The sequence below is a fragment of the Hypanus sabinus genome, chromosome 10 (genome assembly GCF_030144855.1).
Source record: "Hypanus sabinus isolate sHypSab1 chromosome 10, sHypSab1.hap1, whole genome shotgun sequence".
In the NCBI taxonomy this organism is placed as follows: domain Eukaryota; kingdom Metazoa; phylum Chordata; class Chondrichthyes; order Myliobatiformes; family Dasyatidae; genus Hypanus; species Hypanus sabinus.
Window position 1 is genome coordinate 162,086,955 of NC_082715.1, and position 11,737 is coordinate 162,098,691.

The 11,737-nt window shown below is 47.8% G+C and overlaps 2 non-coding genes across 2 annotated transcripts; one reads left to right on the forward strand and one right to left on the reverse strand.

Annotated features, from left to right (window-relative positions):
* Positions 1–3,445: 3,445 nt before the first annotated feature.
* On the forward strand, positions 3,446–3,519 carry trnan-guu (transfer RNA asparagine (anticodon GUU)). Its single transcript has one exon. It is a non-coding gene; the product is annotated as a tRNA-Asn (tRNA).
* Positions 3,520–10,518: 6,999 nt separating this feature from the next.
* On the reverse strand, positions 10,519–10,592 carry trnan-guu (transfer RNA asparagine (anticodon GUU)). Its single transcript has one exon. It is a non-coding gene; the product is annotated as a tRNA-Asn (tRNA).
* Between the last annotated feature and the right edge of the window lie 1,145 nt (positions 10,593–11,737).

An 11,737-nucleotide genomic window follows, 5' to 3' on the forward strand; every position in this document is an offset into this window, starting at 1 on the left:
CCCCTGGGTCCTCGGATCCTCCATCTTCCTACACCTTTCCTCTACACCTCAACTCTCCCCTCTCCTCTATAATGAAGATACCACTGCATCCCTCGACACAGCTTTTCCCCACTGGTTTCCTACTTCCGACCGTGACTTATTACACGCTATTGATACTTTCAACGATGTCAAATTTCCTGACTCCGATCATATTATTTTTACTACGGATTTCCAGTTCCTGTACACCCCCAGCCCGCTCCAGGAAGGCTGCAAAGTTCTTCGTTTCCATCCGGAGACCAGACCCAGCCCGCTCCCCTCCACCATCTTTCACCTCCAATTGGCGGAACCTGTCATCGCTCTTAATAATTTTTCCTCCGGTTCCTCACACTTCCTTCAAAGAAAAGGTGTAGCCATGGTCACTCGCAGGGGTGTCAGCCATACCTGCATGTTTGTCGGCTACGGGGAACAGTCTATGTTCCAGGGCTACGTTGGTATCGCTCCTAACGCCTACCACCTCACCGGCATCGGCGTCAAGCGCTTAATTCTGCGTAACATTCGCCATCACCAACGGCATTCCGCCACCAAACACAGCTTTCTGATCCCCACCCATTTCTGCTTTACGCAACGAGTCTACGTAAATCACTTTTCTGTTCGTCCCTTCCCACCGGCTTCTCTCCTGCCACTTACTCTTACAAGTGAAATCAGTGATACACCTGCCCTTGCACCTCCTCCGTCAAACAGTCCTTCCAGGTGAGGTGGCACTTCACCTGTGAGTCTGTTCGAGTCATCGGTGACTCATTTTATATTTCAGTGAGTCCGCTTCACCAGTCACCTACCAGAAAAAGCAAAATCTCCCAGTAGTTACCCATTTTAATTCCGCTTCCCAATCCAGTTCGGACAGCCGGTGATGGCCGTTGCAATGAGCTAATAAAGCGAACCCAAGTGCAGGACACAGACACAGCGAGTCAGTTAGGATGCTTACGCGGACGTGAACGCTGAACGCTGAACGCCTTTCTAGCATCCCGTGGCTCCTACGTTTCAAGGATATCCCCTAACACCGGGTCTCCGATTGCTCCAGGTAGTGTCCCTTGATATGACTAATCCCAGTTACCGTGTGACCCAAATGGGGTGATGATAGGATTCCCCCATAAACTGTAGACGCTGTTGCACGTTGTCCATGGCTACGCAACCCCTTTCAGGGAGATGGGAACCAGCATGATGGAGCAGAGGACGAGCCAGCAAGTTTACAAGTGATGATGGGTGTAATATTAATGTAAGGAAGGACAATGCAATGACTGGGTGTAAATGCAGATGGTGCAAAGAATTAAATTGTAGCACAGAGCCAAAAGTCAATAGTGCAAAGCATACAGAACTGAAAGCTCTGTATTTGACAGGTGGCAGCGAGTGGGAATACAGCACACTTTTCTAGTTGCCTCCCACCGACTAGTAGTGTTCCTCGTGGGACATAATTTAATACTGTTCACATTATCTGTCAGTGATTCAGATTATACAATTTCTGGCAAAGTTTGTGAATGATGCAAAGGTAGATGAGGTGGAGTAGGTAGGGCTGACGAAGCAATGCAGTTGCAGCCGGTCTTAAACAATTGGAAGATTGGACAAAAAAGGGGCAGCTGGAATACAGTTTTGGAATTGTACGATAATGCAATTTGGTGAAAGGAACAATAGTACGGACTAGTATCTAAATGGGAAGAAAGTTTGGGAATACTCAAGTAATTCACAGCTTGAGTATTTCGTAAATATGGCAAATACAATATTAGCATTTATTTCAATAGGAATAAAATATTAAAAGGTAAGGAGATAATTCTGAGGCTCTATGGGACACTAGTCAGGCTGCATTTGGGGTATTGTCAACGCTTTTAACCCCCGTATCTCAGAAATGATGTTCTGTTATGGAAGAGAGCCCAGAGAAGTTTCACAAAGATGATTTCTGGAGCTGAAGATTGAGCGAGTGAGTAGCGTTCGGCAGGTTTGATCCTGTACTCACAGGAGTTTAGAAAAATGCGGCGGATTTCATTGCAACCTACCGAATGTGGGAAGGACTACATGAGGCGCATGTGGAAAGGAAGTTTCCTCTGGTGGTTGTATCCAACTGATGGGCACAGCCTCGAAATTCAGGGGCGATCTTTTATAAAAGATGTACGAAGGTTTATTGTTTAAACACAGAGTGAATGTTCTGCCAGAGACTGCGGTGGAATTCAAGGCCTATGGTATATTTAAGGCGGAAGTTGATAGTTTGCTGATCGTTCAGGGAGTCAAAGGATATGGCGAGAAACCATGTGTATGGGATTGAGTGGTATCCGGGTTCAGCCATGATTATGTCTGAGCAGACTCGATGGGCTGAATGTCCTGTTTCTGCCCCAATGTCTTATGATCATACGGTCGCATACAAATGCTGAAGAGGGCAAGGCGGTGGCAGAGTCAATGAACAAGCATCGGGGTAACGCTTTCAGCTATTCTGTGCTCGTACATCCCAGTGACAGATAGCTCTTTCGCAATGGTTTCTCGTTAGAGTAGTGGTTAGTGTTCCCGTCTATCACGGGGAAGACGCGGGTTAATTTCCCCGATAGAGATTTGATTCCACGTTAAATGCACTTGCAACTCAAATATTCCAAACAAATTGTGAACAGTTACAGAGGTTGAGTCCGAGTTTGATGTTGGTGTGATCATCGTTTTTGGGAATGTGGGACAGCCCAGTCAGCGGTGACAGCGGGATGGGAGAATCTGCCGTGAAAAAAAAAGGAACTTTGTGTTCAGCTTCGTGAAATATCCACTCAGCGACTTCGTATCTCAGAGTCATTTGGCGTGACACGCGATGACAGACGCCGGTGCTTCCAGAAATAATTGCTTCATCCGACTCTGCCACATTTTAAATGTTAGACAAAGGCTGTTCTGTGCTCGATTTAAGGGGTGCAATTCAAAGTGTCAGAAAGGAGAGGGCGAGTGAAATCAGTATCTTCTCCCAGCTCAAGTCATCTTGCAAAGGCTTCGTGAGAGTCCTTACGTCTAACGGCGAGCTCGGGACTCAGGAAAAGGTCATCGACCTGAAACGTGAACTCTGTTTCTCTCTCTACAGGCGCTGACTAAGCTGCGGAGTATTTCCGGCAGATTCAACTTTTAACCCAGGAACAGTCCTGTTTCTCTGATCCCGGGATCGGTGCTTTCCTCTTCTTTCCTGGGACACAGTGATTACTTCGCATGTAAAATGTCCTTCTTTGAGGAGAGTGTACTCGTGGCCGAATGATTTGGCGGCGCACTGAGAATCTATTGGTATTATTCCTTCTAATTCTGACAGGTTTGTGGTTCCAACCTTTTCTGTTTAACGTTGGCCGTCACTATCTGATGGAAATTATTCATGCAGATTGTGAAAAGCCGAGTCAGAGCATCGATGACTAGGCACCATATTCCAAAGCCGGAATGGGCAATTTATTAAAATCTTCTCCAGCTTGTCTCTGTGGCGCAATCGGTGAGCGCGTTCGGCTGTTAACCGAAAGGTTGGTGGTTCGAGCCCACCCAGGGACGCTGGTGAACCGGCAGCTTTTGCTGTGTGTTGGATTGCCAACTGGGAAACGGTGCCGTGTCCAGCGCTCCCTACTACTGCCGCATCACGTTCAGTGGGGATTAAAATTGTTTAAGGTATATACCGAGATAGAGTGAATAGCTTCTCTTTCACTCTGATCCTGGAGATCAAACAATTACACAGTGCATGGAAAGAGAACAACGTAAAGCAGTAACAGAATGCAGAATGAAATGAAACAGCGACAGAGAAAGAACAGTGAGATCAATAATTAGCTGTAGCATCTTAATGAGGTAGATTGCGAAACGCTGTTCTGGCCGGTAGAGGGCAATGCCTGCTGCTGCCGTACCGAGTGCAGTGGGAATTGAAATTTTGTCAGTTACAGAGATAGAGTACACGGGTACAGAGAAAACTTGTCTTTCTTTCTGTTCCTATGTTTCTGGAAGTGCATTTAGTGGACGTCCTAACACGGTCTCTCAATGACACCAGTTTCGTCAAAAAGTAGACCAGCGTCTCCACGTCCTGGGAAGATTGAGGCCAGCAGAGCTTCCTCAACCCTCATTATAAGAGTCTTCGACCCACTCGCTTCTCCATCTGGTACAATAATTGCAAGGCCATCTGACGGCAAGACCCGGCAAAGTATCGCGAGGACTGCTGACAGACAGAAGTTCAGTTTCCCAGTGAGCAGCTGATCTTTCAACACTGACGGGATTCAGTTCACTTCCCAATTCGACATTCATTTGATCACATAGACGGATCGGGAAGAGAACGAGACATCAGGATTGGAAAAATAAATAATTGAAAGAGTATGGGTGTATTCCCCGCTACACCTCAGGCTGTGGCCGCTCCTAGTTACATCCAAGGCTCTCCGAAATAACACAGACTAAATACGGGATGAAATCAAAGGGTCAAGGAGCATTTATGTAGTGGCCCGTCGAGAGACATCAACTGTCCACAGATGCTGCCTGACCTGGTGATTCCCAGCATTCTGTGCTCCGGATTTCCAGCATCTGGAGAATTTCCTTTGTTTAGAACCGAAGTGGGAAGCCGAAGACAAAGAACAGGAAGGCAAAGAGACACAGCCGGTCCTCCTACGTAAGTCTGGAACAGGAAAAACGCGCTGCCGCTGGGATTCTCATTTGTCCTCCCCACCTCTGTGTCTGTCAGGTCCCAACACCAGCCCCTGGGTCCTCGGATCCTCCATCTTCCTACACCTTTCCTCTACACCTCAACTCTCCCCTCTCCTCTATAATGAAGATACCACTGCATCCCTCGACACAGATTTCCCCACTGGTTTCCTACTTCCGACCGTGACTTATTACACGCTATTGATATTTTCAACGATGTCAAATTTCCCGACTCCGATCATATTATTTTTACTACGGATTTCCAGTTCCTGTACACCCCCAGCCCGCTCCAGGAAGGCTGCAAAGTTCTTCGTTTCCATCCGGAGACCAGACCCAACCCGCTCCCCTCCACCATCTTTCACCTCCAATTGGCGGAACCTGTCATCGCTCTTAATAATTTTTCCTCCGGTTCCTCGCACTTCCTTCAAAGAAAAGGTGTAGCCATGGTCACTCGCAAGGGGTCAGCCATACCTGCATGTTTGTCGGCTACGGGGAACAGTCTATGTTCCAGGGCTACGTTGGTATCGCTCCCAACGCCAACCACCTCACCGGCATCGGCGTCAAGCGCTTAATTCTGCGCAGCATTCGCCATCACCAACGGGATTCCGCCACCAAACACAACTTTCTGATTCCCACCCATTTCTGCTTTACGCAACGAGTCTACGTAAATCACTTTTCTGTTTGTCCCTTCCCACCGGCTTCTCTCCTGCCACTTACTCTTACAAGTGAAATCAGTGATACACCTGCCCTTGCACCTCCTCCGTCAAACAGTCCATCCAGGTGAGGTGGCACTTCACCTGTGAGTCTGTTCGAGTCATCGGTGAGTCATTTTATATTTTAGTGAGTCCCCTTCACCAATCACCTACCAGAAAAAGCAAAATCTCCCAGTAGTTACCCATTTTAATTCCGCTTCCCAATCCAGTTCGGACAGCCGGTGATGGCCGTTGCAATGAGCTAATAAAGCGAACCCAAGTGCAGAACACAGACACGGCGAGTCAGTTAGGATGCTTACGCGGACGTGAACGCTGAACAGCAAACAGGAGGGATCTTGACACGGAGCCTTGACACAGAGGGACCGAGTTTCGTAGGGAAACCTTGAAAAAGGAGCAAAGCTTAGAACACACGGTCCTAAGCGGGCGGGAAATGTTAAATCCCACACAGGCAAAACCAACGATGTGGAGTCTAGAGTTTGTAACGCTGGGGGTTTTATGCTGCAGGGCTTCATGGAAACCAGGTGTGTCGTCATCCAAGAGAATTAGAAGCAAATGGGAAATTAAAGGTGGGAACCGTGGCACAATCAAAGTAAATTAGGAGAAAGTAGGGAATTAATGATCGAGACCGAGATAATAACCCCACCCCCCACCACCACCACGGGAGCCCCTAGACGAACCAATGGCCGTATGTTTACAAAAAAATTGGGTCAGAATTACTTCACTGATCAAGATTTCTGAGATTTTTAGTCATAGCTTTTTTTTTCAGAAACTGATGATCTGACGTCTCCCATTAATTGGTATCTCCTTTACCAATCACGACCCCATATATCTGTGTCTTAAATGCACCGAAGAAGTTCTTCCATTGCCCGTTGCGGCAATCAATCCCAGAAATCACCGTCACCTGACTCACCTCTAATGTCAGCCTTTGTGCTAAGGCAGTGCCCACAGATCCCAGTCTCTCTTATTAATGGGAACATACTCACCATGTCCACTCTAGACACGCTTTGCCGTATATTTCGGTTCCCATTGAGATCCGCCATCATCCTTCTGATCCTCAGCCAGTACAACAAAGGGCCTTTCTAGCATCCCGTGGCTCCTACGTTTCAAGGATCTCCCCTAACACCCGTTCTCCGATTGCTCCAGGAAGTGTCCCTTGATATGTCTAATCCCAGTTACCGTCTGACCCAAATGGGGTGATGATAGGATTCCCCCAGAAACTGCAGACGCTGTTGCACGTTGTCCATGGCTACGCAACCCCTTTCAGGGAGATGGGAACCAGCATGATGGAGCAGAGGACGAGCCAGCAAGTTTACAAGTGATGATGGGTGTAATATTAATGTCAAGAAGGATAATGCAATGATTGGATACAAAGCATGCAGACTGATGGTTCTGTACTTGAATTCACGTTGCAATCGGATTAAAGTGGACGAACCCCTGACTCAATTAGAGATTGGTCGATATGACGTTGTGGGCATCACCTGGTCGTGGCTCAAAGAAAACCATAAATGGGAGCTTAACATCAAAGGATATATTTTATAACGAAAGTACAGGCAGGTATTCCTGGGCTTCGTTGGTAAGAAAGAGATGACAGAAGGTCAAAGAATGTTGATTCTCTGGGGGGGGGGGGAGGGGAGGGTAAGCAACTGAAAGGTATAAAAAGCGTCTAACATGGGAATCATATATAAGCCTCCGAATAGTTACCAAGATGTGGTGTTGAGATTGTTGAGGATTATAAAGGGAACTGAAAGATTCCCAAACTTTCCCAATTTTCCCAAACGCTCATTGTAACGGCCATCACCGGCTGTCCGAACTGGATTGGGAAGCGGAATTAAAATGGGTAACTAATGGGAGATTTTGCTTTTTCTGGTAGGTGATAGGTGAAGCGGAGTCACTGAAATATAAAATGAGTCACCGATGACTCGAACAGACTCACAGGTGAAGTGTCGCCTCACCTGGAAGGACTTTTTGACGGAGGAGGTGTCAGGGCAGGTGTATCACTGGTTTCGCTTGCAAGAGTAAGTGGCAGGAGAGAAGCCGGGCGAGAAGGACGAACGGAAGTGATTACGTTGCGCAAGGCAGAAATGGGTGGGGCTGAGAAAGCTGTGTTTGGTGGCGGAATCCCGCTGGTGACGGCGGAAGTTACGCAGAATCAAGCTCTGGACGCAGAGGCCGGTGAGGTGGTAGGCGTGCACAAGACGAAGCCTATCACTGGAGGAGTGGCAGAGGATGGGTTCAGGGCAGACGTTCGCAAAATGGAAGAGCTTCTTGTTGAGTGCAGCGTTGATGGTTGAGGAAGGGACACGCATTTCGATGAAAAAGGAGGGTATCTTCTTTGTTCTCGAATGAAACGCCTTATTCTGAGAGCAGCAGCGACGGAGACGGAGGGTTTGAGAGAAAGGGGATGGTATTTTTACAAGTGATAGTGTGGGAACAGGTATAGTGCAGAAAGCTGTGAGTTTGTGGTTTATAATTAGACATCAGTCTATGTCTCCAAAGATAAATATAGAGAGATCGAGAAAGAGGGGGGCAAGTTTTGGATATGGGGCAGGTAAATTTGAAGACGGGTTGAAAGTTGGAGGCAAAGAAATGAATTGTGTGAGTTCGGCATGGGTGCAGGAAGCAATAGCAATGCAGTCGTTGATGTGGCGGAGGAAACTTTGGGAGCGATACCAATGTAGCCCTGGAACATAGACAGTTCCCCGTAGCCAGGAAAAATGCAGGCATGGCCGACACTCTTGCGAGTGCCCATGGCTACACGTTTTGCTTGAAGGAAGTGTGAAGTTCAGAATGAGAAATTATTAGGAGCGATGACAGGTCCCGCCAATCGGAGGTGACAGGTGGTGGAGGGGAGCGGGCTGGGTCTGGTCTCCGGATGGAAGCGGAGAGCTTTGCAGCCTTCCTGGAGCGGGCTGGAGGTGTACAGGAACTGGAAATCCGTAGAAAAAATAATGTGATCGGAGTCGGGAAATTTGACATCATTGAAAGCATCAATAGCGTGTGATGTGTCACGGTCGGAAGTAGGAAACCAATGGGGTAAAACTGTCGAGGCATGCAGTGGTATGTTCAGTATGGCAGGAACAAGCACAAAAATGGGTCTATCTGGACAATCCGGTTTGTGGAACTTGGGTAAGGTGTCGAAACAGGAACCAAGCGACTGTTGGCAATGGATGGGACATCCTCAGACAAAATAATGTCGGCGATGGTGTGGGTCCTGTTCGAGGGGTAAGTGAAAGGAGATGTCTCACCCTTGTCGTTGGACAAAAGCAAGATAGGGTCAGTCCGGCACTACTACTAAAGCACCCCCCTTATCTGCGGGTTTGATGGTGAATATCGGATTAGTGCGGAGACAATGCAGAGCAGAACGGTGGAAGCGGTGGCTGGGAATTGGAGGGAGGGCTGGTGAAGACGAGGTGCTTGGTGTCCCGTCGGCAACTGGGAATGAAAAGATCCAGAACAGGCATAGGACGACAGTAGGATGTCCTGTTTGAAGACGGAAGAACAGTTCTTCGATGTGGAGTGAAAGGTCCTTGCCAAAGATGTAGCCCAGGCACGGAGGCTGTGGAAAGAGCTGTGCGTCACGGCGGGTGCGGAACTCACTGAGTTCTGCGCGCAAGGGGACAAAGGTAAGGCCCTTATTGAGAACAGAACTTTTTTACTCAGAGGGGAAGGTAGGATGAAATGGTGACGACCCGGCTAGGATGAGAGCTGGGATCAGATGGGGAAGGGGTTGGTAGAGTCAGAGGAGAGGGGAGAGATGAGGTTTTCAGTAAAGGTAGAAGAAGATGGAGGATCCGAGGACAAGGGGCTGGTGTTGGGGACTGACAGATACAGAGGTGGGGAGGACAAATGAGAATCCCAGCGGCAGCGCGTTTTTCCTGTTCCAGCGTTACGCAAGTGGACCCGCTGTGTCTCTTACCCTATCTGGTCTTTCTCTTCGGGTTGTTACTTCGGTTATAAACAAAGGAAATTCCCAAGATGCTGCAATTCCGGAGCACAGAACGTGGGAATCACCAGGTCAGGCAGCATCTATAGACAGTTGATGTCTCACGACGGGACACTACATAGATGCTCCGTGACCCGTTGATTTCATCAGTATTTAGTCTGATTTCAAGAAGGAGCTAGATAGATATCTGATGGATAGGGGAATCAAGGGATATGGGGACAAGGCAGGGACTGGGTATTGATAGTGAATGATCAGCCATGATCTCAGAATGGCGGTGCAGACTCGAGGGGCCGAATGGTCTACTTCTGCACCTATTGTCTATTGTCTATTGTTATTTCGGAGAGCCTTGGATGTAACTAGGAGCGGCCACAGCCTGAAGTGTAGCGGGGAATACACCCATACTCTTTAAATTATTTATTTTTCCAATCCTGATGTCTCGTTCTCTTCCCAATCCGTCTATGAGGTCAAATGAATGTCGAATTGGGAAGTGAACTTAATCCCGTCAGTGTTGAAAGATCGGCTGCTCACTGGGAAACTGAACTTCTGTCTGTCAGCAGTCCTCGCGATACTTTGCAGAGACTTGCCGTCAGATGGCCTTGCAATTATTGTACCAGATGGAGAAGCGAGTAGGCAGAATACTCTTAGTGGGGCTCCTGTAGTTATAATCAGGATTGAGGAATCTCTGCTGGCCTCAGTCTTCCCAGGACGTGGAGACACTGGTTGACTTTTCGACGAAACTGGTGTCGTTGAGAGACCAGGTTAGATCGTCCACTAAATGCACTTCCAGAAACATAGGAACAGAATGAAAGACAAGTTTTCTCTGTACCCGTGTACTCTATCTCTGTAAGTGACAAAATTTCAATTTCCACTTTACTCGGTACGGCAGCAGCAGGGCGCGCCCTCTACCGGCCAGAACAGCGTTTCCCAAGCTACCTCATTAAGATGCTACAACTAATTATTTATCTCACTGTACTTTCTCTGTCGCCGTTACATTTCATTCTGCATTCCGTTACTGTTTTACATTGTTCTATTTCCATGCACTGTGTAATTGTTTGATCTCCAGGAACAGTGTGAAAGAGAAGCTATTCACTGTATCTCGGTATGTACGTTAAACAATTTTAATCCCCACTGAACGTGATGCGGTAGTAGTAGGGAGCGCTGGACACGGCACCGTTTCCCAGTTGGCAATCCAACACACAGCAAAAGCTTCCGGTTCACCAGCGTCCCTGGGTGGGCTCGAACCACCAACCTTTCGGTTAACAGCCGAACGCGCTCACCGATTGCGCCACAGAGACAAGCTGGGAAAGGTTTTAATAAATTGCCTATTCCGGCGTTGGACGATGGTGACTCGTCATCGATGCTCTGACTCGGCTTTTCACAATCTGCATGAATAGTTTTCATTAGATGGTGACGGACAACATAAAACAGAAAAAGTTAGAACCACATACTTGTCGGAAATAGGAGGGTAAATACCAAGAGATTCGCAGTGCGTCGTCAAAACATTTGGCCACGAGTACACACTCCTCACTCTCCCTCTCCTTTCTGACACTTTGAATTGCACCCCTTAAATCGAGCACAGAACAGCCTTTGTTTAACATTTAGAATGTGGCAGTGTCGGATGAAGCAAATATTTCTGGAAACACCGGCGTCTGTCATCCCATGTCACGCCAAATTAATCTGAGATACGAAGTCGCTGAGTGGATATTTCACGAAGCTGAACACAAAGTTCCTTTTCTTCACGGCAGATTCTCCCTTCCCGCTGTCACCGCTGACTGGGCTGTCCCACATTCCCAAAAACGATGATCACACCAACCTCAAACTCGGACTCAACCTCTGTAACCGTTCACAATTTGTTTGGAATATTTGAGTTGCAAGTGCATTTAACGTGGAAACATTTCTCTGTCGGGGAAATTAAGCCGCGTCTTCCCCGTGATAGACGGGGACACTAACCACTATAGTAATGAGAAACCAATGTGAAAGAGCTATCTGTCACTGGGACGTACGAGCACAGAATAGCTGAGAGCGTTACCCCGATGCTTGTTCATTGACTTTGCCACCGGCGCGTTTCAGACCCTCACTTACTCCTGAGCGACCGAAGGGGCCTCGGAATCCTTTCTGATTCAACTGTAACGTGTGTAAAGCCGCTTTTCCGGCCTGATTGTATGTTGTGGTGGGGAACATTCATCATTAGGATTCATTGTCCGACTAAATGATGCAGGGATATATTGTCCAGATTTAACACTTTGAACACCTGGCTGTATGTCCACACCCTCAATGTCGGAAGTTATTGGAGTGCGCAGCATCAGTAGTGAGGACCAAAATGGTAGGGACAAGGGGGACGCAGGGGCGCTTACAGGACTGAGTTTAATGTGTGGACAAGACTGTATTCGGGATTCATCTTCGAGTCTCAACGGGTACGCCACAGTTGTCAGTAACTTCA